General features: G+C 37.7%; 1 protein-coding gene across 6 annotated transcripts in view; it reads left to right on the top strand.

The window, feature by feature from the left end:
• Positions 1 to 22,714, top strand: part of RAF1 (Raf-1 proto-oncogene, serine/threonine kinase) — a 75,331-nt gene that overhangs the window by 15,676 nt on the left and 36,941 nt on the right. For 2 of the 6 annotated variants that reach the window (XM_048226698.2, XM_044385082.3), the window contains exon 2: positions 15,836 to 15,868. The exons of the other annotated variants lie outside the window; for them this stretch is intronic. The gene's annotated coding sequence lies outside the window, so the exon portion shown is untranslated. The remainder of the gene's footprint in view (positions 1 to 15,835; positions 15,869 to 22,714) is intronic. 6 annotated transcript variants of the gene reach the window in all.

The following is a 22,714-nucleotide window of genomic DNA, read 5'->3' as shown; positions in this document are numbered from 1 at the left end:
TATAAGGCATGGTATGTATTTTCCCGTCTTCACATACAGGTTTGATGCATTCCTTATAAACAGTATTTATTTCAAAGTAGTATTGTAGTAACAACATTAAGTATTTTTATTTTATTTTTTCCAAGATTTTATTTGAGAGAGCGCGCGTATGCACACACACACATACACACACACACGTGGGGCGGGAAAGGGCAGAGAGAGAGGGAGGGGGGGGGAGAAGCAGGCTCTCTGCTGAGCAAGATGCCCACAGGGCATAATCCTAGGACCTTGAGATCTGACCTGAGCCAAAGACGGATGCTTAACCCACGGAGGCGCCCCTAAGTATTTTTTATTTTATTTTATTTTTTTTATTTTTATTTTTATTTATTTATTTATTTATTTATTTATTTAAAGATTTTATTTATTTGACAGAGATAGAGACAGCCAGCGAGAGAGGGAACACAAGCAGGGCGAGTGGGAGAGGAAGAAGCAGGCTCATAGTTGAGGAGCCTGACGTGGGGCTCGATCCCATAACGCCGGGATCACGCCCTGAGCCGAAGGCAGACGCTTAATCGCTGTGCCACCCAGGCGCCCCTATTTTTTATTTTTTAAATCAGTGTGTTGTAATAGAGTTGGAATTTACAGTCTGAGGATTTGAAAATTTTTTTGCTTTGCTTCTTTTAAATTGTGACTAACTAAGCCTTTTGAATTTCACATTTTCTTCATCTAAAAAAGAGAGAGGAATAGTACCTGCTTTAGCCTAATTCTAACAATCCTGTGAGGTAATGGAGAGGAGAGCTGAATAAACTGTGAAGCTTGTCAAATTTTAAGTTCTCTTGACTGAGGTAGACTTTCTGAAATTAGTCTCAACCATACGGAATGCATTGCTGCTTTCTCAGAAATTAGATTTTAGGTAGATTGCTTAAGAAGTTCTTAAAACCTCGTTTAACACCAGCATGCTGGCTGCTTTAGGTATGTTTGCTCTACCACTTTAATATTTTTAAGTGAAATGTTAAGACAGTATTTGAAGAACTAAAAAATGAGATTTTTTGAAATGTCTGATTGTTAGAAGAAAATTTAAAATGTGGGCAAAGTATTTACATTGTTTGGGGGGTGTGTGTGTGTGATCTCAGTAAGATATATTTGGCACATTGGCTTGGCCAGGGTAGGGAGAGGTAAAACAAAGCTTTAACCCCAAGTTTGCCCAACTGCTTCTTGACTCTTTAGGCAGAAGTTTTAGGACTTTTTTATTTTTATTTTTTTTAATATTTTAAATATTTATTTGAGATAAGAGCGAGAGAGTAAGCATGAGCTGGGGGGAGGTGCACAGAGGAAGAGGGAGAAGCAGACTCTGGAGGGAGCAGAGAGCCCAGCTCGATCCCAGGACCCCATGATCATGAACTGAGCCAAAGGCAGATGCTTAACTGACTGAGCCATCCAGGCGCTCTGACTTTTTGATTCTTGTATGCTGAATTCCTGAAAACCTGATTTAATCAGGATTGTTAAAATTGATTTTTTCTTACCATGGTTCAATGGAATCTAACCCCATCTTTTAGCAGAGGAGCTGTGATAAGATAATCAATGAGAAGTGTTCAGTGAGCTCTCTAGTCTCCATCTCCAGAAGTTGGTAGAGTAGCATTTCTAGACAGACACTTATGCCTCAGATTAGGCTTTAAGGTGGGAGATGGACCTTGAGGCAGACGACTCCGATCACTTAAAATTATACCCTAAGAACTGGTAGTTACATTTTCATAATTATAGTCGTTTCAGATTTGACTTGTCCTGAGGCTACTTAAAAGTACTTTGTATGTGTTGCTCCCTAATAATCTTGTGCCTTAAACATAGTCTTGTTTTCAAAACATTTTTTAATACCATCTGCTAAATTCAAAATGCAGAAACAACAAGACCCTCCCAGGGCTTTTGAAAAGTTTATTTTCTAACTTATGTTTTATTAATCTGACATGATTTTTGGAAATACCTCTGAGTGCAGCAATTCACTGAAACTATTGTTGGAGCTGGGCCACAAGGGTGAGAAGGCTGAAATGAATCTGTTGAGTTTAAAATTGTGCCGTTATCACAACCTGGTGTTCTCCTGGATTATGAGCATCAGAATAAATTATACAAGTTTTTTTCTAAGATCACTTCTCTACAGCATATTAGGAATTGTACTAGGAAATAATTTGATTTCTTTAAAATTTTTCACAAACATAGTATGGCCCTATATTTACTACCTTCTTACTTTGTTTGATCCTTAACATGTTTACATACCCAGAGTGTTACCTGCTGTAACCGGTTTCTCAGCTACATGGTGCTTTGTGTAGATGGGTGCATGAGAATTGTGGGAACAGTTCTCAGAACTCTGCAGACTCTCTGGAAATGTTAGTAAGCTTTTTGCCTTCGCCAACAGAGTGGAAGAAGGGCAGTGGTTGAGTGGTAGGTGCTGTTCTCTTAATAGCCATTTGATCTGTTGCCTGAGAACAGAAGTGCAGTATTATGGGGAGAATTTATACCTTGCCTTACCAATGTTTAGATGTTTAAAAAGTTAATCGTATTTCTGGAAAGTGTAAGGAGATGAAAATCACTGGCCTCCTGCTTCCGTTGTCTTCAGATGTTTCTGCTTGGAATATAGTAGAAAACTCATTGGCTATATTGGTGTGTGTTCATGGAAACCCTCAGGAATGTATTCCTGATTTTATTTATTATTTTTTAAAGATTTCATTTATTTGAGAGAGAAAGAGACAGCGTGAGAGAGAGCACGAGAGAGAGCACGAGTGGTGTGAGCGTCAGGGAGAGAAGCAGGCTCCCCGCTGAGCAGGGAGCCCAGTGCAGGGCTTGATCCCGGGGCTCCTGGATCATGACCTGAGCCGAAGGCAGACGCTTAACCAACTGAGCCACCCAGGCGCCCCTGTATTCCTGATTTTTTAAAAAATATGAATTTACTGTAAAAGATAAGTTTTTCGTAACATTCCTATATTTTTCAATTATTCAGGAAGGAGTTTGAGGAATTTATGTTGAACTGTAGAAATCAGCTAATTAGCTCTGGCTGATAAAACTTGACATTCAACAGTCTTTTGTTTTTAGTCACAGAGAAATTGGTTTTATCCTTTTACTAAAATGAAGAATTATTCTTAGGGCTCCTATTATGGCCTATGGTATTTGAACCACAGGAAATACAGAGAAAGTAGTGACTGCTATCCAATTAGAGAATCATTTGCAAGCAAGATGTGAAAATGTGGCAGCTTCCCCAAATTTTAGCTTTTGCACGTTCTGGAAATTGTTGTTTTTTCCTCCTTAATTTTACTGAATGTCTGGTTGGTTTTGTGGTTGACAACATATGTACATGAAGAACATGTTAAATTAACATCCGGGAATCTATAACTAGCATTGTATGGTTATGCTTAAGAAAGCGTTCTTTTTTTGGGACATGTACCCAGTATATTTGGGGATTATTGTATTTTCTTTAAGCTGAACTCTTCCCACTCCCCCATTTGAAATCGTTCTCTTTGTAGACATTCTTTTGCATTCTACGTGATCTTATGCTGTTTAAAAACACAGTTCTATGTTTTCTTTAGTAGGGGCACTGTGGTTTAAAACCATTTTTTATTTTCAGCGGTGTGTATTTAGGACAAAGTGGATATTTGTGTAGGTGGAAAATGTTTAGTTCCATGTGCCAGAGCAGGTGAACAAGAATGGTGCTTGGTTTTATTTTTAAAATAGCTGTGAAGGGAAATGCCAAACAACACTAGTAAATCAAACTTTGGAAATAACTCCAGCATTGTAGAATTCCATAATGGCTTCAGTTGGGTGTTAACAGCTGGTTTTTGTCTGTTTGGAATCTGTATGATGAGCTCTTATGTGAGTTTAGCTGACTTACAGTCAACGGTTGTATTGTGCATATTCTGCAGTCGTAGAATTCCGTAATTGTCTCGTGTTTTAGTCTTAGAGTGTAGCCGCTTAGCATAGTGTGTTTCATAAATGACTGCACTGATGATTTGTTAGAACTCCGCACTCATTGGACCCAGTTGCCAGCATCTGTTATTCCCGGAACCGTCTTAAGGACCTGCTGCTATATGCCAGACACTGTTGTTGTTGTTGTTGTTGTTGTTGTTGTTGTTGTTGTTGTTGTTGTTAAAGATTTTCTTTATTTCAGAGAGAGAGCAAAAGAGCCCAAGCGTGAGGGGGGAGGGGCAGAGGGCGAGGCAGACACCCTGCTGAGCAGGGAGCCTGAGTCAGGGCTCAATCCCAGGACCCTGGGATCATGACCTGAGCTGAAGGCAGACACTTACCCAACTGAGCCACAAAGGCTCTCTGATGCCAGACACTGTTAAAGGTGATGGGGTTATAAGGGCGAACTGAACTTAGCTTCTTGGAGCATACTATCTAGTGGGGAGGCAGATGTTAATCATTGGATAGGCAGATAACTAATATAATTTCAAAGTATTCTATTAAATGGTGTAAAATACCATGAAAACTATAAAGCTGAACAAAGGGAAAAATGACGGGGAAGGGCAGAATACACTTGAAAAGGGGATGCTGGAGGGCAGTTTATTTGGAAAACTAGGGAAGCATGTTCCATATTAGAAAATTTAATATATGTTAGGTTATCATGACTAGAATCATGGTAAGATGTTAAAGCTAGAAAGGTCAATAAAGGTCATCTCACTGAACTCCGTATTCTGCAGGGGATGTAACTTGAGATCCAAAAAGGTAGTGACTTATTTATGGTCTAGGTTGCATAGATTAGATTTAAACTCATTTAAGGCAAAATTACATAACTTTTTTTAGGTTTTATCCTTAATTGAAACAAAGAACATTTTCCTCAGAGTTATGTGGATTAAATGAAATAGAGAACAAACACCTGTATATATGCTCAGGGCCTAACTCATGGTAGTTGCCTGGAAGATGCTGGGTTTTGTTTTTCTTTATCTGTCAAGTCTCTTTTATTATATCTCATATTTCACTTTTTGGAATTTTTATTTCCCTGCTCCTCGTAACAGATGTGTTCCAGAGAAGCAGCTGAACAAGAATACTTCTGATATCATGTCCCCTGCCTGTTCATAAGGCTTTAGTCTTCCAGGGATCATCCCCTGAGATTTGCTAGAGACCAGAGCCACAAGGGCTTAAGAAGACCCATGTTGCTTGCTTGATTTGTCATGGGTGGGTGTTGTATGAAGAGTGTCAGTGTTTGAGAAGCTTGAAGTTAAATATATTACCTGAATTTTGGTTGTACCATTTTTTTTTAAAGATTTTATCCATTTATTTGAGAGGGAGAGAGCGCGCTCTGTGGGCGCCCACATGCAAGCATGAGGGCGGGGGTGGTACAGAAGAAGAGGGAGAAGCAGACTCCCCGCTGAGCTGGGAGCCCAACGCGGGCTTCAGTCCCAGGACCCTGAGATCATAACCTGAGCCAAAGGCAGATGCTTAACTAACCGAGCCACCCAGGTGCCCTTTGGTTGTACCATTTAAGAATATGCCCAATTTAAGGATATTTCTCTAAGTTCCTCCTTTAATCCCTTGAGTTTTAGTAATTGTTACCTGTAAATGACTGAAGTAGACACTTGTTTCTATCCCCCCCTCCCTTCATGGTAACTGTATCCCATATTTTTCTCTGAAGAACTGTCAACCCTTACTCCCTATTATAAAGCCATTCAGTTTGGGTTTTGTTTTGTTTTTTGTTTTGCTTTGTTTTTAAGATTCATTCATTTGAGAGAGCATGTGTGCTCGCGCATGCACAGGTGAAAGGAGGAGCAGAGGGAGAGAATCTCAAGCAGACTCCCTGCTGAGCCTGATGAGGGACTCATCTCATGACCCACGAAATTGTGACCTGAGCTGAAAAACCAGGAGTAGGATGGACGCTTTAACTTACTGAGACACCAGGTGCCCCACAGCCGTTCAGTTTTAATGACATTGACCTTATCCTTAGCGTTAGGGGAGAGTTTGGTTAGCTTAAAGCAATCAGTAAAGCCCAGCCGTTTGGACACAATGATTTGCTCACAGTGACTCACTGAAGGTCAGTGAGATGTGAAGTCATGTTTGGGGGTTCCTTATTCCAGAGAGCTTCCTTGAGAAATGCTGTTTACCTCTTAGACTTAGATGAGAATGCCCGTAGCTCTCACAATCTGCTTGCAGTCACTGATACTTACGGCTTGGGGTGGGGGATTGCTAGCCTTAGAACAAAAACACCAAGGAAGGCAGAGAGAAGAAAGCAGAAGAAACCAGATCTTTAGTGATATCATTGGACCAAGCTTTCCTGAAGCCATTCTACCTTTGGTCTTATTAGTTAAATGACCCAGTAAATTATTTTTATTTATGCAATTTTAGTTGAGTTTTCTGTTACTTGCAACCTCAAAACTTTTAAATAGTAGCACCCAGCTTACCCCTAAACCACCTGTAATTCACTTCAAATATCTGGGAGCCTGTACTAAGGAAAATCAGTGCAAAGAGTATGCTGCCAGGTGAATTAAATTTGTCATTAAGTACTGGTTGAGCTGCTCATCCATTCATTTATTCAGTTTATGTTTGAGTACCTACTCTGCCAGATCCCATGCAAGGTGAAGGAGCTGAAGATTGATTCCTCCCCCCAGGGAACTTATAGTTCAGAGCAGTCAAGTCCTATATCAAGTAATAGTTAAGTACTTGTCTTTTTTCTTGAAATAAGCTCCTCCCTACCATTGTCTCGGTTTTCTTTTAGAATGTGCTGCTCTGTCTCATTTGTATCTCTTTATTGTAATATTTCTACCTTACAGTGGAGTGTAGTTTTACTACAGTTAAATAATATATATGTATCCCCCATCTCATTTGTTAGTCTCCATAAAAGTATAGTGGGTATATATACTTGAACTGTTAAAAACTGTGTTACTGGCATATAAAGTGGCAAGTTAGAAATGAGCAAAGGTCAGAGGGTTTCTAATTGCTGCTGATCCTTCTCCTAGTGATACTTGATTACTTATGGATCATGCATTGCTTTCAAATGTCGATAGAAGCTAAGGACACTCCCCAGAAAGATGTAAATATGCACATGCACAAGATTCTGTATTCAGTTTCTGGGAGTTCTTGAATTCACTCGAACTCTCACAAGTTGAACTCTCAGAGGTCTCAAGTTAACCTCCATACCTGCTACTAAATGTTGCTCTAGTTTTTAAGCTTGCTAGTGAGCATAATATACACCACCCAAACTGAGTAAGTTCAGCTTCCCACCTGAAAAATTTGTAATAGAAGAGGTGCACAGTTTTTGCTCACTTTCAGAATGCTGTGTACTAGACACTAAGCTAGGTACTTTACGTACATTATCTTATTTATTCTTCACTGTGATTCGGTACTGTTTGGACTATTACTGTTTTAATTTTATAGCTGAGGAATCTGAGACCCAGGTAGTTTAAAAGTAAGTTGCCCAAGTGTAGATAAGACTATAAGTAGTGAGGTTGGATTTCAAACCCAGTACCTTTCCTCTTTCCACTAACTGTTCTGCTTCTTAAGTAATTGATAGAAAGTGCTTAGTTTGGTCCCCAGAATGTAGTAAGCAATCAAATTGTTGTTGCTGCTGCTGTTCATTTATTTAGCAAATATTTTTTTGAGTGCTCTTCTTCATACCTTTACTTCTTAAGGATAGAAATGTTTTTTCTTAGGACTCTTAGATGCAAGAAAAAGTATCCTTTTCAAACTAGATTAAATTTAACAGTGTATCTTGTGGGTGGATACTTGTGGGGCAAGAAAAGTTGCAGGATGTATGAGAGAGTGGAGTCAGGGAATAGTTCAGAAACCCAGATGGCCACCACTGAATTACTGCAGACCTGCGTTTTTGCGAGGTAATAGCTTTATTGAGATATCATCCACACACCATGCAATTCACCCATTTAAAGTAGATGATTGAGTGTTTTTGGGGGTATATTAACACACTTGTACAGCCATCACCACAGTCAAATTTAGAACATTTCCATCACCCCCATTAAGAAACCCCTTAGCTATAACCCTCCAAACCTCTCTATCTCCCCAGCCCTAGACAACCGCTAATCTGCCTTCTATCTCTATGAGCTTACCTGTTCTGGACTTTTATATGAATGGAATCACGTATTATGGATTTTTGCGATCGACTTATTTCATCGTCCATGTTGAGGCATGTATCAGTACTCCATTCCTTTTAATGACTAAATAATATTGCATCATTTGGATGTTCATTCCTCTGTTGGGCGTTTTTGCTATTAGGAATAATGCTGCTGTCTAAGGTTCTAATAACTTACAAGTGCAACCTAATTTTAATTTAGGTTTTAACTGTAATTTCAGGCTGTAGGAAAGAGAGAAGCCTGATTTTTTTTTTTTTTTTTTTATTGCTCTGGGCAGTCTTTTGGAAGAGAAAAGGATAATTTTTATTAGGTTTTATTTGGAAATATTGAGAGTAACAGGAGGATGCTTTTTTTTTTTTTTTTTTTCTTTTTTAAAAATATTTGAAGTCCCTGGGTTCAAGACTTTAAGCTAGGAGTAGAACTTACCTACTCCTACCCACCTCAATTATAAGATGAAACCATAAAGTCCAGGGAGGTATATGGGTTTCCCTAGTGTCTCCAGTTTTAGTATCTCTGATATTAATTGTTTGATCATAATAATCAACATGCTATCTTTTTTTTTTTTAATGACAGTAGGTTTAGGCAACTGTACATTCTTTTTTTAAGAAACTTTATTGTGGTAAAATACACATAACATAAATTTACTACCTTAACCATTTTTATGTGTACAGTTTAGTGGCATTAAGTACATACACACTGTGCAACCATCCACCACTATCTGTCTCCAGAACTTTTTCATCATCCCAAACCGAAACTCCACTCTCATTGAACTCCCCAGTGCTACCTCCCCCTGCTGCCCCTGGCAACTACAATTCTACCTTCTGTTTCTATGAATTTGACTAGGTATGTAAGTGGAATCACAACAATATTTGTTTATTTTTATTTTTATTATTATTTATTTTTTAAGTAAGCTCTACATCCAGCATGGGGTTTGAACTCATGACCCTGAGATCAAGAGGTGCGTGTATCAGTACTTCATTTCTCTTTTATGTCTAAGTAATATTCCATTGTTTGGATGTACTACATTTTATTTATCCACTTACGGGTCTGTGAACACTTGAATTGTTTTTTGTTTTGTTTGAACACTTGAATTGTTTCCAGCTTTTGGCTTTAGGAATAATGGTGCTATGAACATGGGTGTGTGTATTTTTTTTGAGCCCCTGCTTTTAATTCTTACGTATGCTTTAATTCTTCAAGTAGACGTGCTGAATCATAGAATAATTCTATTTTTAATTTTTTGAGGAACTGCCATACTGTTTTCCTTGGTGGCTGCACCATTTTACATTCCTACCAGCAGTGCTGCATAAAGGGTTCCAATTCCTCCACATTCTTGCCAATACTTCTTTGCTTTTCTTTCTTTCTGGTTAATAGCCATTGTAATAGGTGTGAAGTGGTATCTTGTGGTTTTGATTTGCATTTCCCTCATTAGTGATGTTGAGCACTTTTTTGTGTTCTTTTTGGCTGTTTCTATATCTTCTTTGACAAAATGTCTATTCAGGCTCTTTGCCTAATTTTTAAATTTGGTTGTCTTTTAAATTATTGAGTTGTAGGAATTCTTCCTCTAGAATATTCATATTGTATATGCAGATCCCTTGTCAGATATATTATTTGCAGATATTTTCTCCTATTCTTTGGGTTGTTGTTCACTTTCTTTATGGTGTCTTTTGAAGCACAAAAGTTTTTAGTTTTGATGAAGTCCAGTTTATTTATTTTTTCTTTTGTTGCTTGTGCTTTTGGTGTTGTATCTTAAGCCACTGCCAAACCAAGATCATGAAGATTTACTCCTGGGTTTTCTCCTAAGTGTTTTATAGTTTCAGAGTTTTAGCTCTTACATTTAGGTCTTGAACCATTGAGTTAATTTTTATGTATGCTGTGAAGTAAGGGTCCACCTTTATTCTTTTGCAGTTGCTATTCAGTTGCTGCGACCATTGAATTATTTGGCACGCTTCTCAGTTCTGTTCCACTTGTCTGTATGTCTGTTCTATGCTGTTACCACACTGTCTTGGTTGTGGTAGCTTTGTAATAAGTTTTGAATTGAAGTGTGAGTCCTTCAGCTTTGTTCTTTTTCAAGATTGTTTTGGCCATCCTGAGTCCTTTGAGTTTCCATTTGAATTTTAGGGTTAGCTAGTCAATTTTTATGAAGAAGCGTATTCTGGTAGGAATTATGTTGAATCTGTAGATAAGTTTGGAGAGTATTGCCATCTCAGCAGTAAACTGGCTGTTACTGTTTTGGACCTACATGGACCAACATTCTTATCTTTTAGCTCCTGAGTTTACGTGTTTTCAGTTCAAAGGACCATTCTGTCTAGTCTCTCAATTTCATAACAAGTCCCCAGCTTGGATCCTTGCTGCATTCTGTTGTGGGGCTGAGAGGGGCAGGATCATGAATATGAACATATAAACATTGCTGCTCTGGGTTTATTCCTGTGGGTGAAGGAAAGAAGTTCTCAAAAGAGTAGTGTGGGTTTGAGAAACAACATAGAGTTGTCCAGCATACTTTTTACTGACAGAGGCAGTAATTCAGGGTAGAAAGGCTGTGGAACACTTGAAAAGTGAAATAGAGCTTTACAGTAGTACATCCATGGTTGAGCCAGCAAAACAGATAGAAGAGATACAATTGGGGACAGAAGAGACCACTGGAAGTGCAGTATAATGGAAGTCTGTCTGTCTTTAAATTTTCTTTCTTTCTTTATGGAAGTATAGTTGACACACAATGTTAACATTATTTTCTGGTGTACAACATAGTGATTATATGTAATGCTGTGCTCACCACAAGTGTAGCTACCATCTGTCACCATACAATGCTATTATAATACCATTGACTGTATTCCCAATGCTATACCTTTTATCTTTGTGACTTATTCTTTTCATAACTGGAATGAAAGCCTCTTCAGGAGGAAGACAGAAGGACCGTTAGGCTGAGAAAAGCTCTAGATTTGATTGCTAGGATTTTATTCATGATAAGACTGGCTTAAAACCTGAGAGGTAAGTAATGGCAAAGTACAAGCTCATTTATTTAAAGAATATTGCCTGTTTTAGACAGAGATGGCTCAGTCGGTTAAGCGTCTGCCTTCAGCTCAGGTCATGATCCCAGGGTCCTGGTATGGAGTCCCGCATCGGACTCCCTGCTCTGCGGGACTCTGCTTCTCTCTCTCCCTTTGCCTCTCCCCCCGGGCTTGTGTGTGTGTGTGTGCGCTCTCTCTCTCCCTCTCTCGTTCACTCACTCTCAAATGAATAAATAAAATCTTTAAAAAAAACCACAATGAGATTATCACCTCACAGCCGTCAGAATGGCTGTTACCAAAAAGACTTGAATTAACAAGTGTAGGTGAGGATGTGGAGAAAAGGGAGCCCTTGTGCTTTGTTCGTGGGATATAAATTGGTACAGGCACTATGGAAAATAATATGGCGGTTCTTTAAAAAATTAAAGATGGAACTACCAAATGATTTAGCAATACCACTTCTGGGTATTTATCCAAAAAAAAAAAAAAGAAAATGTCAATTTGGAAAGACATGTACCCCTGTGTTCATTGTAGCATTATTTACACAGTAGCCGAGATAATGGAAGCAACCTGTATCCATCAGTAGATGAATAGATAAGGAAGATGTGGCATGTGCGTGTACGCCCACACACAGGGGTATTGTATTACTCAGCCATAAAAAGGAATGAAATCTTGCCATTCGTGACAACATGGATGGACCTAGAGGGTGTTATGATAAGTAAAATAGGTCAGGCAGAGAAAGACAAATACCATATGATTTCACTTACATGTGGAATCTGAAAAGCAAAACAAATGAACAAACAAAACAAAAAGAAATAGATTCATAGATATAAAGATATAAAGAACAAACCAGTGGTTTCTGGAGGGGAGGGCAGTTGGGGAATGGACCAAATAGATGAGGGGGATTAAGAGGTACAAACTTCCAGTTATAAATAAGACATAGGGTGTAGTGTATAGCATAGGGAATATAGTCAGTAATATTGTAAAAACTATGGATGGTGACAGACTGTAAGTAGTATTACACAGTGATGATTTCATAATGTATATAAATAATGAATTACTATGTTGTATACCTGAAATTAATATTGTATGTTATACTTTAGTAAACAAATATATTGCCTTTGCTAGACTAGTGTTTCACCAACTTTAGTTACTCATGTACTACCTACCTTTTACTAGAACAGAGAATCTTCTATAGTATTACTTATTTAATATTTTAAGTAGGTCATGTTTAAAAATTAAGTATATTTATAGTATATGTATTGTTTAAAGGAAACTTTAAAACTTTATATAGAAAACCAATATAGGTATTTCTGCCACAATGTGATAAATGTTCCTGAAAATCCATACATTTTTGTCAAATCATACACCAGAAATAACAGGGCTTGTGGGTAAAATGAGGACAGACCCCTTAACATCTATTCAAGCCTCCTAATATCAATGTGAACTCATAAATATTAGCATAGTTCCAAAGACAGCTTAAATTCTTAATAAATATATGCCATAGTAAATATAGAGCTTTAACCTTTTTTTTTTTATTATTATTAGAACTTTAACTTTTAAAAAGGTGAAAGTAGTTTGGTGCTGTTGAGTTACAGAGTTAAGGGCTGAATGATAACATCATCCTGAAATGCAGAGGCAATGCGGATACAAGTTTCTTTGCTGAAACTGTAGTGATGTATTAAGGGTGAGTGGATGTGACTCAGTATCGCATGTTGATTTCTTTTTCGCAAAAATGGAGAGAACCATGTTAAAAAACACTTTCAAAGTACATAGTCAAAATGAACCCAGAAGAAGCTGCTAGGAGAATAGGAGTCACATGTAGTAGTAGATTCCTTGCTGCTGTTTTAATGAAGACAACAGTATTAGTTAAATATTATGGTCTGTCAGGTTAACTGTCACTTAACTATGTCTTTTTTTGAGTTGGAAATCTTTTTATGTTTTTATTCTTTTTCATTAAAAAAATTGGGAAGTGCTAAAGAAGTATTAAAGATACCAAACTGAGACTTTTTCCTTATCATGATCTTTATCTGTGTTGTTTTATGTCATGTCCACAAATTTCCTAAAATCATTTTATAAACCATGAATAATATATAGGCTATGCTTTGGGAAACCCTATGCTGTTAAGACCCTTTTATTCGTGTTGTTCAACTACCTAGAGTATCTCAAGACCCAGCACAGGTCTCACTACCTCCTCTACAACAGTGTTTTTAAAGGGATATAGGAACATGTAAAACTTAAAAGTGTGAGCTTTTCCCCTACTTTTTCAATCCTCTGAAGAAAAGAAAAAGCCATCATATGGATGAGTGCTGTTGGTGGTAGTTTTAGGTTGCTAATCATATAATTATGGCCTCTTTTTAAAAAAAAAAAAAAGATTTTATTTATTTGAGAGAATGAGTGAGCCTGAGTTGGGGTGGGGGGGAGGGGGGGCAGAGGGAGACACTTAACCGACTGAGCTACCCAAGCACCCCATAATTATGGCTTCTTGTCCCTGATGCACAATTGTTACTTAGGGATTTCCCTCCACTGGCCTCCTGGAGATTAAATTTGTTTCTTTCCTGTGTGGATGCCATTTCCTAGCTTTCAACTTTTTCTCTTTCTTGATTTACTGTTACTCATCTAACAAATTCCTTGAGGTAAGGATCATGAGGAATAAACATTTTGTAAATTCGAATGTCTGAAAGTAGCTCTCTTCTACCTTTATTGATAGTTGGGCTGATAATTCTAAATTGGAGATAATTTTCCTTCAGAAATTAGAAAGCTTTGCTACATTATGTCTTCCAGTGTTGGGAAATTTGAAGCCATGTTTTTTTTCCTTTTTAAAAAGATTTTAGGGCACCTGGGTGGCTCAGTCAGTTAAGTGTCTGCCTTTGGCTCAGGTCAGGATCCCAGGGTCCTGGGATTGAGTCTGGCATCAGGCTGTGGCATCAGGCTCTCTGCTTGGTGGGGAGTCTGCTTCTCCCTCTGCCCCTCTCCCCATCATGCATGTGTCCGCATGTGCTCTGTCTCTCTCTTGCAAAAATAAATAAAATCTTTTTTAAAAAATTAAAGATTTTATTTATTTATTTATTTATTTATTTTTTTAAAGATTTTATTTATTTATTTGACAGACATAGAGACAGCCAGCGAGAGAGGGAACACAAGCAGGGGGAGTGGGAGAGGAAGAAGCAGGCTCATAGCAGAGGAGCCTGATGTGGGGCTCGATCCCACAACGCCGGGATCACGCCCTGAGCCGAAGGCAGACGCTTAACCGCTGTGCCACCCAGGCGCCCCTGAGCCAGCCATTCTTATTCCTGATCCTTTGTAATTTTTTCTCTAGAAGTTTATAGAATCTTGTGGTCTCCCATTGTAGAATTTAATGTGGTAGGCATTTGACGGGCTCTCTTCTGGTAACTCCAGTTAATCTGATAGCCCAAGTCATTTAGTTGTGTTTTTTTTCATGGATGGTCTTTATCATCCATGTTAGAGGCTTTGCTGAAATGTCTGGTAATTCTTAGCAGTCTGTATTTTTATTTTTAAAAGGATAGGATTAAACGGCTGATGGGAATCTTTGCGTGCAGTGGATTAAGCTTGTTGTCTTTGAGCTTCATTGTAAGGTAGGGGAACTCATGTCAGTTTCATTAGGCCCCAGTGCCCAACCATGGAAGAAGCTGTTGGTCTCTGCATTCAGTTAGCATTGTTTTCAGAATGGCATGCATGCCTTCACCTGTCCCTGGCATCTGCCACTCTAGAGACCTTCCATTTTACCTTTCCAGGAATAAAGACCTGGGCCGTCTCGTTAGAAGGGTTTCAGAGAGCTCTTTGGGGACTAGGCATTGAGTTCTAATTTTCTTTGAAGGAGTATTAAAAAAACACAAAATAATCTCACTCAACACTTAACCTGCTGATGGAAAGCTGACCTAGTATGAAATTCTTAAAATGTTTCACCTACTGATACTGCCTTTATCAATCTGTATCTTTACCCTTTCTAAACTTTTAGAAGCTTTTATCGCTTCTAAGAAGTTGAAATAGCATCACAACCCTCCTTTTCCGGGTTAAACCTCCCCCTACCAAAAAAAAAAAAAATAGCGGCCAATTACTTCAGAAAATAAACTTAGCTTAAAAACAAAGTCACTCAAGGCCAGTTTTAAAATACTAAAAATATGACAGTAGCAACACTCATACATAATTCTTTTTTACTCAGTAATTCCATCCCTAGGGTGTTAGGCAAAATACCTTATATACCTGAAGGTGTTTATTTCAAGTTCTCGGATAGCACAAATAAGGCACACTGTTGTTTGTAAAATGGGTTCTAATTTCAGAGATTTTAAAATTTGAAAAAATGTGACTTAAAATAGTAAGAATTACATCCAACACAATGGAGTATCCTTACAGAAATGATTATCAAATATTTAAAATTAAATTGGAAAGAGAATAATGTAGCACAGGATTTGGGTCAAAAATACAATTGTGCATATATATGGCCAAGGATTAAGGCCATGACCAGCTCTGAGGCACCATTGCTAAATAGCAAAAGGTCCATAGCTCAGATAGCAGGGCTGCCTCCTTCATATAAATTAGGAGAATCCCTTCCTCTAGGCTGATGCTATCTGAGTTGAGTACTAGGCACATTGCTTAGCAAATGAAGCATGGGCTGAATTTCTGCCCTCTCTTATTTTCTATGGTAGGTGTCCTTGTATATGGCAGATGCTATAACTGTATCATTTACTGTGTAAGGCACAGTGCTAAGATCTTTATAAACCTTGGACAATTTTCATTATAACTCAGTGAAGTAAGTATTATCTTCTTTTACAGTTAATTCTTCAGCTCAGGCATCTTTTGAACTCCGTAAGTATGAACCTACTGCTTGTGTAGTTAATTTGCATTATAGCAGCTGGAGTAGTCCTTTTGTTAACACCTAAGACAGAGTGTGTGTTTCTCTGCTCAGAACCTTTCAAAGGCTTCCCATTTCACTCAGTTAAGAGGTAAAATCCTTACAGTGACCAATAAGGCAGTATGTTATCTGCATTGTCCCCCCTCCCCTCAACCGTACTTTGACTGCACTGAATTTTATGATCTCTTTGCTGTTCTTTGTACACAGGACACTCCTGCTTTAGGGTTTTCTCTGGCTATTCCCTGTGCCTTAAATATTTCCCCAGCTACCTGCAAATCAAACTCCCTGACTTCCAAGTCTTGGCTCAGCTGTTACCTCCTGATTGAGGCCTACACTGACCAGTATAAATTGCAGCTTGCCTCTATTCCCCCAGCAGTGATTATAACCCACTATCATATTATATAATTTATTTTACTGTGTGTCTCTCTGCTGGTAGATGTACTTCTGACACCAGGGATCTTTGTTTGTCATTCACTGAGGTAACCTAAACATTTAGAGCAGCACCTGGTACATAGTGGGTGTTCAGTAATGTTTATTGCATGAATGATTGAGTGAAAATGGTGTGGGAGAAGTTAGGCATTTTGGCAAATGTCCACACAGCTAATAAAAGGTGGAGGTAGATTTTGAACTGATAACTTACGTGTTGTGTTTCTACTGTTAGAAAATAATATCCAAAGAACGTGTTAGGATGAGTAAGATTATGGATAACTTTTTTATCCTCTCTCCCCAAATTTAATTTTTATTATGTCCTATTTTTTTAAAAAAAGCATAATTAAAAAATAAGTTACCAGAGTAGAAGGAAAAAGCCAGCTATCAGTAAACTAGAGTAGGCAGCCACAAGGTTGAAATCTGGCACCACATCTGAGGAAGAGCTTGTCTCACAAATGCACTGATCTTATCTGCCTTACGAATAAAGAATGATGGTGTGATAAAGTCCTGGTAAAAGTTGTGAGTGCTTTTGACCTTAGATATTTTGGGAGTACTCTTGGTGCTCTGTGTAACCTTAGACAATTTCACTTAACCTTTTTGGTCCTTCAGAATCAGGATAATAGTCTCAGAGTTGTTGGGAGGATTAAATGATATGGTATGTAAAGAACTGATACTTATTATGTACATATTGAAATATAAAGAGCTAAATACTATTATACATAATATTGTATGTTCTTAATAGTGTTGTACACACTGAAATGTAAAGAACTCCATAGCTATTAGCTAGTATCATTATTATCTCAGCAGGCAGGAAACCGAAGGCCTCATGGCAACAAAGATCATTATAAGAAGTGATAAGTGAGAAAGTAGAGGAAGGGCTATTTTTAGAGAGAGATGAAATTCAATAATTAATTTAATAAATAAGACTACATAGCGTAAGAACCATGGGTCTATACCTTCCATGCCTTAAAAATGGCTTATTATTGGGGTGCCTGAGTGGCTCAGTTGGTTAAGTGCCTGACTCATGGTTTCCACTCAGATCATGATCTCAGGGTTGTGAAATTGAGCCCCACATTGGACTCCACACTGGGCATGGAGCCTTCTTGGGATTCTCTCTCCCCCTCTCCCCCTCTCTAAAGAAAATGGTGTATTGCTTAAAGTCAACCATGTTAACCCAATCAGCATTGGAGAATGGTCTCAGATTGCTGTCAGTGTATCCATTAAAGTAGATATCTTCACAGTAAATTTGAATGATAAAGTCACAAAATAAATGAAACTGAGAAAAGAATGAAAATTTAATACATGGAGTTTTTTGAGTACACATAGCAATGAGACATGAAAACGGGAAGACTTACATGAAGTAGGAGAGATGACTATTTCTAAATGTAATATAAGGTAGAATTACACACAGTGCGAGTTCATTAGGAGGGCTAAGAAAGACTTTGGGACTAGATGGATCCTTTAAAAAAGTGATCAAGGGTACGAAGATGTATTTTGTATGGATTAATGCATTTGCAGAAATCGATGTAAGGTGGTCTAGGGATTCTGGGCTTTCAAAGTTAGTGGTCCACATTAAACAGTACTTTAAAAAATTTTCTTAAAGTAATCACTACATCCCATGTGGGGCTCAAATTCACAACCCTGAGATCAGGAGTTGCCCGCTCCTCCGACTGAGCCAGCCAGGAACCCCAAAATGTACATTTTTATAATGTGTGTGTACCTGCATCAAAGATTCCTCAAAATAGTACTTATCTGTACTATGTGTGATGTATTCTGTTCTGTCTCATTTTTGAAGAAAGCTGATCATAACTCACCAAAATGATTTCCTGACAACTAATGGAACATACCACATAGTTTGAAAAAGTACTCAGTTACACTCTAGGAAAGAAAGAGACTTGAGTTTTTGAAGTCTCTTCTCTGGAGAATCTGGCTGTTAAGGTCCTGATTCTTGGGGTGCCTGGCTGGCTCAGTCAGTAGAGCATGTGACTCTTGATCTCAGGGTTGTGGGTTTGAGCCCCATGTTGGGTGTAGAGATTACTTAAAAATAAAAAGTCTTTAAAAAAAGAAAAGGTACTGATTCTGTCCCTTTTTGAAACCATGTTGGTGCTATTTTAGTTATACCACAAAAAGGACTCAGGCTGTTTAACCAAACAAGTGTTTAAGATCAGGGAACTTTTGTGATAAAAAAGCTACTATTTTGTGCATAGGTGAAGAGAGTTACCTAAAAAAAAAAAAATTTTTTTTTTTATCATTGGACAGAAATGAACTTTTAAAATTAGATTCCATATAAACTCTTTGTTACCAAAGTTATCTTCAAACGGTGTACTTAATCCTCTTTTAAACAATATACTTTTATGTAAGAGTTGAAAAATTTGCATAAATACCAAGAAATACGTTATGAACAATTTTAATTTCTTTTTTTTTTGATGTTTTACTTTTGACACTACACAACATGTATAGTCCTTTATTTTTTTTTAAGTCTATTTGTTTTAGAGGGAGAGGGAGAATCTCCAGCAGACTCCCTGCTGAGTGAGGAGCCTGATGTGGGGCTTGATCCCACGACCCTGAGACCCTGACCTGAACCAAAATCAGGAGTTAGATGCTCAACTGACTAAGCCACCTATGAGCCCTTATGGTCCTTTAAAGTATTTTAAAAGTTTATTGCTGACAGATAACATGACATTGGCTTCATTCTGACATTATGGAAAATAATTTACCATTTTAGAAGTGAAACCCAGTAGTTCTTTTTCCCTTAAATGTAAAAGTATATAAAATACTCCCTATTTAAAACTTAAAAGTTTTCTTTTTAAAAAGCTTTCTGAGGCAAAACAAAGTAGGATTTTTCATAACTTTTCATAGTGTTTTTCCTAGACAAAGAAGTCTGGTTAAATATTCTTTAATTTAATTAATTAATTAATTTAAGCTTTTATTTATTCAACAGAGATAGCGAGAGAGGGAACACAAGCATGGGGGAGTTGGAGAGGGAGAAGCAGGCTCCCTGCCGAGCAGGGAGCCTGACGCAGGGCTCGATCCTAGGACCCCGAGATCATGACCTAAGCTGAAGACAGATGCTTAGCAACTGATCCACCCAGGCACCCCAAATATTCTTTATTTTTAAAATTTTAAAATTTTTAATTGAAGTGTAATCGACATAGAATATATTAGTTTCAGGTGTTATAGCATAGTGAATGGGCATTTATATACATTACAAAATGTTTACCATGGTACCTGTCACCAAAGTTATTACAATATTATTGACTATATTCCCTAATGCGGTACTTTTCTTTCCTGTGGCTTATTTATTTTATAACCGAGTTTTTACCTCTTAATGCCCTTCACCTATTTGGACCATTCTACCACTCTCCTCCCCTCTGGAAACTACCAGTTTCTTTTCTGTATATAGAATCTGTTTGTTTTTGTTTTGTTTTTTTTTAGATTCCACGTTTAAGTGAAATCATACAGTATGTGTCTTTCTCTGACTTATTTCATTTAACCTACTACCCTCTAGGTCCATCCATGCATCCATGTTGTCACAAATGGCAAGATCTCTCTTTTTTATGGCTGATATTCGTGGTGGGTGGATGGGTGGGTGTGTGTGTGTGTGTATGGATGTAGCACGCACCACATCATCTTTATCCTTTCATCTGTTGTGAACTCTTGGGTTGCTCCCATATCTTGGCTGTTGTAAATAATGCTGCAGTGAACATAAGGGTGCATATATCTTTTCAAATTAGCATTTTTGTTTTCTTTGGGTAAATACCCAGAAGTGGAATTACTGGATCATGTAGATCATCATCTATTTTTACTTTTTTTAGGAACTTCCATACTGTTTCCGTAGTGCCTGCACCAGTTTACATTCCCACCAACAGTGCACAAGGGTTCTCTTCACAGTCTCACCAACACTGGTTTCTTAAATATACACTAGCCATTCTGACAGGTTTGAGGCGATAATCTCATTATGGTTGTGATTTGCATTTCTCTGATAATTAGTGATGTTGAGCATTTTTTCATGTGTCCATTGGCTGGCTGTATGGTGGTTTTTTGTTTTTGCTTTTGTTTTTTGGTTTTTTTTTAGAAATGTCTTCAGGTCCTCTGCCCATTTTTTAATCAGATAGTTTGGGTGTTTTTTTTGGTGTTGAGTTCTGTGAGTTCTTTATGTATGTTGAATATTGATCCCTTAGATATATTGTTTGCAAATATCTTCTCCTATTTAATAGGTTGCCTTTTCATTTTGATAGTTTCCTTGGCTATGCAAAAACATTTTCATTTGGTATGATCCCAGTTGTTTATTTTTGCTTTTGTTGCCCTTGCCTGAGGAGGAAGATCCAAAAAATATTGCTAAGACCAGTGTCCAAGAATTTTCTGCCTATGTTTTCTTTTAGAAGTTTTATAGTTTCAGGGCTTATATTTAGGTCTTTAATCCAATTTCAGTTTTTGTGTGTATGTGTGCGTGTGGTAAAAGAAGGTTATTTCACTCTTCTGCATATAGCTGTCCAGTTTTCCCAGCACTACTTATTGAAGAAACTGTCATTTCACTACTGTATATTCTTGTTTCCTTTGTTGTAGATTAATTGCCAGTGTAAGTGTGGGTTTATTTCTGGGCGTTCTGTTCCATTGAACTATGTATGTGTCTGTTTTTTTGTGCCAGTGCCATACTGTTTTGATTATTATAACTTTGTGGTATAGTTTGAAATCTAGGATTGTGACGCTTCCAGCCTTTTCTTTCTCAAGATTGCTTTGGCTATTTGGAATCTTTGTGGTTTCATATAAATTGTAGGATTATTTATTCTACCTCTGTGAAAAATACTGTTGGTATTTTTGTTAGGAATTGCACTGAATCTGTAGATTGCTTTGGGCATTTTAACAGTATTCTTCCAATCTATGAGCATGGTGTATTTTTTCATTAATTAATTGTCTTCATTTTCTTTTTCAGTGTCTTAATAGTTTTCAGAGTACAGGTCTTTCACCCCCTTGATTAAATTTGCACCTAGGTATTTTATTCTTAAAATCTTTTTTTTTTTTAAGTTTTATTCATTTGAGAGAGTGAGAGCGTGCACACAAGCGGAAGAGAGGGAGAGAATCTCTGAGCATGGAGGGAATCTCTGAGTGTGGAGCCCGATGCAGGGCTTGATCCCACAACCCTGAGACCATGACCTGAGCAAAAACCCAAAAGTCGGATGCCAACCGACTGAACCACCCAGGTGCACTGCTGGGTTTTTTATTCTTTTTAATGCAATTGTAAGTGGGACTATTTTCCTAATTTCTCTTTCTACTAGCTTGTTATTAGTGTGTAGAACTGCAACAGATTTTTATATATTGATTTTGTATCCTGAAGCTTTACTGAATTCATTCTAAGTTGTTTTTGGTGGTCTTTAGGGTTTTCTATATATAGTATCATGTCATTTGCAAATAGTGACAATTTTACTTCTTCCTTAGCAATTTGGATGCCTTTTATTTCTTTTTCTTTTTTTTTTTTTTTTTTAAAGATTTTATTTATTTGACAGAGATAGAGACAGCCAGCGAGAGAGGGAACACAAGCAGGGGGAGTGGGAGAGGAAGAAGCAGTCTCACAGCGGAAGAGCCTGATGTGGGGCTCGATCCCACAACGCCGGGATCACGCCCTGAGCCGAAGGCAGACGCTTAACCGCTGTGCCACCCAGGCGCCCCTGGATGCCTTTTATTTCTTGTCTGATTGCTGTGGCTAGTACTTGCAGTGCTATGTTGAATAAAAAGTGATAAGAGTGGACATCCTTATCTTGTTCCTGATCTTAGAAGAAAAACTTTAAGCTTTCTACCCATTGGGTATTATGTTAGCAGTCAGTGTCATATATGCCCTTTATTATGTTAAGGTATATTTCCTCTGTACCCACTTTATTGAGAGTTTTTTATTTTTAATCATGAATAGATGTTGAATTATTAAATGCCTTTTCTGCATCTATTGAAATGATCATATGATTTTTATTGTTGATTAATGTGTTGTATCAAATAGTTGCAGCTAATGAACCATCCTTGCCTCCCTGAAATAAATCCCACTTGATCATGGTGAATGATCCTTTTAATATATTGTTGAATTTGGTTTGCTAATATTTTATTGAGTATTTTGTAGCCATGTTTATTGGGGATATTGGCCTGTAATTTTTTTTTTTTTTTGTAGTGACTTTGGTTTGGTATCAGGGTATGCTGGCCTCATGGAATGAATTTGGAAGCATTCCTTTCTCTTCACTTTTTTGAAATAGTTTGAGAAGGATAGGTATTAAGTCGTCTTTACATGTTTGGTGAATCTGGGACACCTGGGTGGTGCACTCAGTTGGGCATCTGACTCTTGGTTTCAGCTCAGGTTGTGATGTCAGGGATGTGAGATTGAGCCCTGC

This window comes from Ursus arctos, unplaced genomic scaffold, assembly GCF_023065955.2.
Source record: "Ursus arctos isolate Adak ecotype North America unplaced genomic scaffold, UrsArc2.0 scaffold_14, whole genome shotgun sequence".
Classification (NCBI taxonomy): Eukaryota; Metazoa; Chordata; class Mammalia; order Carnivora; family Ursidae; genus Ursus; species Ursus arctos.
Note: the sequence above shows the minus strand (reverse complement) of the source record. Positions and strands in the feature narration are given on the sequence as shown.